This window comes from Microtus oregoni, unplaced genomic scaffold (genome assembly GCF_018167655.1).
Source record: "Microtus oregoni isolate MIOR12 unplaced genomic scaffold, Mior012 000060F_ref0000265, whole genome shotgun sequence".
Taxonomy (NCBI): Eukaryota; Metazoa; Chordata; class Mammalia; order Rodentia; family Cricetidae; genus Microtus; species Microtus oregoni.
The window spans coordinates 8,745,011-8,752,187 of NW_024543870.1; the positions used below are offsets into that span (position 1 = coordinate 8,745,011).

Below are 7,177 nucleotides of genomic sequence, written 5' to 3' on the forward strand. Positions count from 1 at the left end.
AGTATCTGGAGACAGAAATAAGATATGGATTTATATTTGGAAGTCATAAGGATACAGAAAACTTTGAAATTACAACTATAGCAAAATACTTCATGGAAACTTTAAAAGGAGGAGGTTTATTTTGGGTCAGTAACAAAAGTTTCAGTCTTCGATAAATCACTTCATTGTTTCTGGACCATGGTGAGGGAGAAAGAATAGATGAAATGGGTTTTCAACTCAGAATAAAAAAAGCAGAAACAGACACAGACAGATAGACAGACAACTAGAGAAAGATACACCTTTTAAAGCCACTCATGTAGTGGTTGATTGATTCAATGAGGTATGAACGTCTAACACCACACACTCATTGGAACACAGCACCCTATTGTCTGAATGGTCCCTCAGAGCTTGTATCCACCCACTGGTGCTCAAGAGTTTTTTGAAACACATTGGTAAGCAATCTCTAACAAAATTTATTTAAAGTCAAGTGTTTCTTTGAAAAAAATATCAATACATGAAAAATGTCACCCCGTTTATAGAAAAATCAAACTTTTAAAATGTTAAATACATATAATTTATACCTATGTCGGTGCTTGTGTGAGAATATGCCCCACTGTTATTAACTTCCTACAGATGCCTGAAGAAGGAATCAGATCCCCTTGAGCTGGAATTACAAGAGTTGTGAAAAGCCCAATATGGGTTCTAAAAACTGAACTCTGGCCCTTCAGAAGAGCAGTAAGTGCTCTTAACCACAGAACCAAATGCCACAATTTTCAATAACTTTGATATCATCTCTTTAAAATTAATCTAATTATAATATTGGCAATCTTTCTAACTTTGCTTTACCACCTCTGTAGCAGTTTATCAGTGTGTGAAGCCTGCGTTAAAATAAGCTGAACACAGCACATTCAGGCAGTGATAATCATAACAGGGATATTCACCTTTCTGGTTGGCTTATTTCTATTGACTTTATGATGTAACTTTTTGTAATATGTCTATATTGGTAGTAGGCCAGATTTAATGTAATAAAACGCTATGCTAGAATACAGTAAGCATAAAATAAATTGATTTAGGTGTAATATGGCAAGAGCAGCAGTTCATACACATAAGTCTTAAGGATATCTACATTCCAAAGCAATTTTAATTTTTAGTGTATTTTAAGCTGTGCTGGTAGTTTAGGTTAGAAGTAACTTTAAATTGTCGTGTAGTTCAAAGAAAATTAACCATAAAACTATTAATGCAGCTATGGTTTGTTTTTAAGCGATAAGGTTGTTTATAGGAAAATTCTTTGGTGGAAATGGTGGTTTGACAGCCAGTATCAAAACAATCACTGATATTTTCACATATTCTAGTACTAAATTTATATAAGCCAAAACCTAGAACATCCATGTTGTTGGACTTTGTCCTCCCCTCCCCTCCCCTCCTCTCCCCTCCCCTCCCCTCCCTTCCCTTCTCTTCCCTTTCCTTCCCTTCCCCTCACAACCCTCTGAGATTCACTCTCTCTACTCTACCGGTGCTTGTACATTTCTTCAGACTGAAACACAGTAGTTATATACTTACATTCTTTTAATGTTGAGTAGGTTACCTTTCTTAAACTGTGATTTAAGATGGTTTTCAAAAAGCAAATTTTATTATTATCATTTATTATTTTCTGTTTAGCTCCAAATTACTGAATATAAAATCTGAACCAGTATTAGAGATTTTTTTGTAATAGAGAAATTATGAGAAAAAGTTATAATGTGATTATACTCATTTTGAATAAATGTTCTGAAAGAAATGGTCCTCAGTGTACAGATATAACTACAATGCAGTCAAATAATTAACAACTTTAGGTTAGATTTATAAGCTAATTTCCCACCCGAATGGCTTGACGAATGTGCATGGTTCCTCACCTACATTGTGAACACCTCTCTCATTGGAACTGACGGTGACATCCACATACTTCACACCTTCCCATGAAGGAAGTACCCTGCAGTATCTGTCTCAAATAAACACCCACATGGATCTAATTTATAGCACTTCATATCCTTCATCTTCGGGGATATGGATGAATATGAAAATGAGGAAAATGAATAATCAGCAAATACATTTCAGTTCTCTATAATGTTTTTATGTAGGATAGAAGTGAAATTTTCTCTAATAGAGTAAGCTGAAGCTTTTACATGTAATTAACGTACCTTAGATTCACAAGACTTATAATTTAGCTTCAATTCCCTTACTCCTTTAAATCAAAAGAACTCAACTTGAACATAATACCGTTTTTATTCTTAAGAAGTAAAGTCAAAATTATGTCTACCTAAAGCAGAAAATTCAGAGTGTGACCCATTTAGAGCAGCTCGATTTTATGACTTCTCGTCTTTAATGGATGAATTTCTTTAAGTAACAAAACCCAGAGGGGCTGAGAGGAAACGTCTGACAGCCACAAGTGCACTTTCATCATGTAGGACTTTTTCCTTGTGATCTGTTTGCTTGTTTAAGCTTTATTTTTATTTTATAATTTTTCTCTGTTATTGAGGTTATTTCCTGGAGAGATTAGGTAAAAATATTGAAGTCATTTTTATCATTTGCTGTTCAGAAAAAATTTTCTGCGTCACATTTAGGAAGTGGCTTTGTTCCTAGTGTGCTGTCTTACTCAACAAGCAAACCTACTATACAGGAGTTAAGACAGATATGAAACACAATGAAGAAAAAAATAATGATACACATAGAATGCTTCTTTCTCATTTCTTTATTTTAAAAGTGTCATAGTCATGAAAATAGTAAAATTCAGTAACTGAATTTTCTGAAATTACTACCATCACCACCATCATCATCGTAATCATATTCATCATCATTTTTGATGTCAGAATTGTTGTTGAACTAAAAATGCAATTGGAGGTATTTTCACCAGAGGGTAAGACAGCCTGTTAGTTATGATGGCTTGAAAAGTACAGGCTATTGTTCTAGAACCTTCTTCACACTAAAGCCAATATAACTGGCCACAGTAAAGTACCCTATTGCTATCACTGGTAGATGGGCTGTACAAGCCTTGTCTGGCCAGTTTTGATAATACAGTTCCAAAAGAGACAAGAAGAAAAGAGATGTTATTTAAATACCCTACAAATGCACCCTCTGCTTAGTTATTCAGAGCCAAAAAGTTTGCAATTTTCCTAAATATTCTGATTTTGCATATAAGTGCATTTCCCCAAGCAGCATGAGGCAACCCAGGATCTTTAGAAAAGCAATTGGCACACTGCTTCTGACATGAGCAATGATCCATAGCTAGAATCATGGAAAACCCATCCAAGTTGACATACATTCTCCTTATCATGCATCATAGCCTTGGCCCAGGGTCTTACATTCCCTTTGCTGATGGACCAGCAGTGAGAGAAGCCAATGTCTCAAAGCTTTTTAGTGTGGTACTATGTAGGGAAAATGTGTCAAAGTCACTGGCACAGGAATGACCTAGAACTGTTGTGGCTGTTGGCAGGATGCAGGCCAGCATAAGGTTGCTCCATATGTGCTTCCAAAGAAGCTGATTCGCCAGCTATGTCAAGCACTGCCACACGTCTCAGGACCTGTTCATGAATGCGACCAGTCCTGGCAATTACAACGACAGCAAATGAGATGGTACGATTGTCTTCCCTGTTCAGTGCACTTTAACCCAGGACAGAATCTCAGGTTATTGAAATGTATGGTTTCTCCAATCGGTACCAAGATAACTTAGAATTTACAATGATTGAACTTTAGACCAGGAGGCACTATTTGGCAACATTAAACCAGGAGGCACTATTTGGCACAAATTCCCTTCAGATTGTTTTTTTTTTTCACGTTTAGGTAAGGATATTGAGATCTAGAGAAATGCAACACGATATCTTTCAACCAATAATTTAAATACAACAAAGATTCTCCATTCCCTGAGTAATGAATTCTCTCAGTTCTCCTGCCCATGCAGAAGTGACTGTAAATTATGGGAAGCTGATTTACCAGTCCATTCCTTGTTCAGCAGATATTTATCATGACTAACAGGATGCCAGGGCCTGACTGAGCAACCCAAGATACAAAGGAAAAGAGAATGGAACTAGGGTGGAAAGTATTCAAATAAATGTATTAAATAATTTTTGCTGCTGAAAGGCATTCCTTAAAGATGGGAGCAAGGTAACTAATCCAGCACTCTCTAGTGCTTATTCTAGCAGGAAACTGGCAAAGCATCAGAATTCACCCAGAGAGATTATTTTGGAGTAGAAGCAAAAGAAAGAGTGGACTGTGCTACAGTTTGGTGCTGGAAATAGAGTTGAGGTAGAAGAATTAATTGATATGTAACATTTGAGAGAAAAATAGGTTACCAAAAACAGCTTCCTCATGAAAGTATTAGCAAAGTTGTGTAGGAGCACGAAAGGAACTGATAGGAACAGGATGAAATATATTCAGAGTATATTAGGTAGTTGTATGAAAATGTCCTTACGGAACCAGTACCATGTGTAACAAATGTACCCCGGAACAACCCTTGTGCATGAATGCCACAGACACTTAAAGAAACCACTTCTAAATTATTTGTTTTTAGCAACTTGGCCTTAAGCAATTATGTAACCACTTGTTCAGTCAGTCTCCATTTTAAGTCCTGTTAGAAGACAACCCATCAACTCAAGACTAAGCATCTTTTTATCTGTTTTGCACTCACTGGCTTCTGATAATGCTTGGGCCTCCCAAATTCCTTCATTCGTATTTTAAGAGTTTTCTCCCTTTTCCCTCAGAATCTCTCCATAGTCTATCATCAATGTGATCTTCTCCAGTGTCCCCATGACTCACTTGATCCCTTGACTATCCATCCCTCTTACTAGGCAAATTTTAAACCCAAATGAAATACAGCCATTATCCTACCTTAGACCTGCTTCTGAGCCAAGAAATGCTGATGGAGATAAATCTCCCAATTTAAACTTTGCAGTTACTAAGTCCAGGTAGCATGCAAATGAACAGCGAAAATTCCCTTGCCAATTGATTTTTCTACCACACCAGAGTTTTCAAGTCTGTCTGCCTTCTAACTTTCAACCCCACTGTTTGCTCAGTCTTATCAGATATCCTTCTTTTCTGTTTCACAGGAGAGCAAAGTCAGATGAAAAGAATTTGGAAATCCTGCCATCCCATTAGTCCCACCTTTTCATTGTAGCGTACACATGGTCTAACATTTTACCTGTTTGGGGAAACCATGCAGGCTTTTCAGAAAGGCCAACCACCAACCAATCTGTTTGCATACCAGATTGTGTCTCTCCTACATGGCAAACAACTCCCCCATTTCTTTTCCTCATCATTGCTTTTCTCTTGCACCACACCACCCACACTATTGCATGAAACTGAATTTGCATTTTTTGTTTGTTTTTGTGTTTTTGAGACAGGATTTCTCTGTAGCTTTGGAGCCTGTCCTGGAACTAGCTCTTGTAGACCAGGCTGGTCTTGCCCACAGAGATCCAGCTGCCTCTGCTTCTCTCCTGAGTGCTGGAATTAAAGGCATGTGCCATTACTGCCCGGCTCTGAATTTGTATCTCAATGAAACAACTCCTCTTGGACCTTACATTCTCCATCAGTGATCAACCCATATTTCTGGTGACCTCTCCAGCGAACTCTTTAAAGTACTAGTCTTTCATGCCTACCTCAGTTCATCACTCATGTCTTTGATTCTGCTTGAATGATTCTACCATCTGAATCTATATGAAGCACATCCACTATTTTCTACCTCAATTAGTACTACCCTGGAGAAATTCACTATAATCTTGGGCAATGTAGAGTCAACTTATTTTGTTTTCCTGCATCCACTCTTGTACTTCAAATAGGAGTTGATAGTTTTCTTAACAGAATGGCAAAAGTGTGCCTTTCCCTGCACATGGCACTGTCCAGTAGCTTTCCATTCTATCAAAAATATTAATTTCATCCTTACTGTTTGCTTTGCTTATTTTCCATCTTTACCTAGAATTTGTCCCCCTGCTACATCAGTCACTCTACCTTCTTCATTATCCTAAGCCCTTTACACTGCAATGTCTTGATACGTGTTGTCTACCTAGGCATCACTGGCTCTTATTTTCTCAAAGCGTAGAAAGCTGGTTCTATACTCCTTCACAACAGATTTTTTTTTGAAGTTTTCTAATTATATTTATGTACAGAAAACTCAGAAGTACATTTAACCCAGTTTAGTGGCGAGTTCTTTGGCCTTTGCCTTTTCCAGCTTGGCAATTCGAGCCACAGATTTAGGGCCCAGGACGTTGCCTCCCCAGTGGCGGCGGATCTCATCATATCTGTCGTTGTAATTGGTCCTAATAGCTTCCACCAGCTCGGCCAGAGCACCCTTGTCTTCTGAGTTAACCTGTGTGAAGGCAACAGTGGTGCACGTCTTCCTATGGACCAGCCGCCCCAGCCTGGCCGTTCCCTTGATGATGCAGTAGGGGACCCCATCTTGCGACACAGAGCAGGCAGGAAGACCACCAGCTCAATGGGGTCTACGTCGTGGGCAATCACCACCAGCTGAGCCTTCTTGTTCTCTACCAAAGTGGTGACTGTATTGATGCCCGCTCGAAGGACAGGTGGTCTCTTAGTCGGGACATCCCCTTTGCTGGCAGCTTTCTTCTCAGCACGGGCCAGCAGCCTCTGCTTCTTTTCCTGCTTGGTCTCTGGCCTGTACTTGTGGGCAAGTTTAAGCAACTGGGTAGCTGTTTGCCGGTCCAGGGCCTGGGTGAACTGGTTAATGGCAGGAGGAACTTTAAGCTGCTTATGGAGGATGGCCCTCTGACGCTGCAGCCTAATGTAGCGGGGCCATTTGACGAAGCGCGTGAGATCTCTCTTGGGCTGGATGTCCTGCCCAATGCCGAAGTTCTTAGGCCTCTTCTCAAACAAAGGATTCACCATCTTCTTCGCCTCCTGCTTCTTCACGACGGCGGGGGCCAGGGCCACCTTCTTCCCTTTGGCCTTCTTTCCCTTGGGCATCTTGCCGGGCTGGAGGAGAGAGAAAGCCACAACAGATATTTTTATAACACCTCATTTCCTCACTTTTTCATAACACCCAGTTTCAATTTACAAACACATGTCCACTTTTGTGTTTTATATATTTTCCATATTAGAATATAAGTTCCATGAGTGTAGAAGCTGGGGTCCACTAATGATTGTCCTAATGCCATGTATACTGCTTGGACAATGTTGTTCAAGTTAAAATACCTCTGACTGTGTTATCTCT

The 7,177-nt window shown here is 39.3% G+C and overlaps 1 pseudogene; it reads right to left on the reverse strand.

The window, feature by feature from the left end:
* Positions 1-6,097: 6,097 nt before the first annotated feature.
* Positions 6,098-6,936, reverse strand: LOC121439361 (annotated as a pseudogene).
* Between the last annotated feature and the right edge of the window lie 241 nt (positions 6,937-7,177).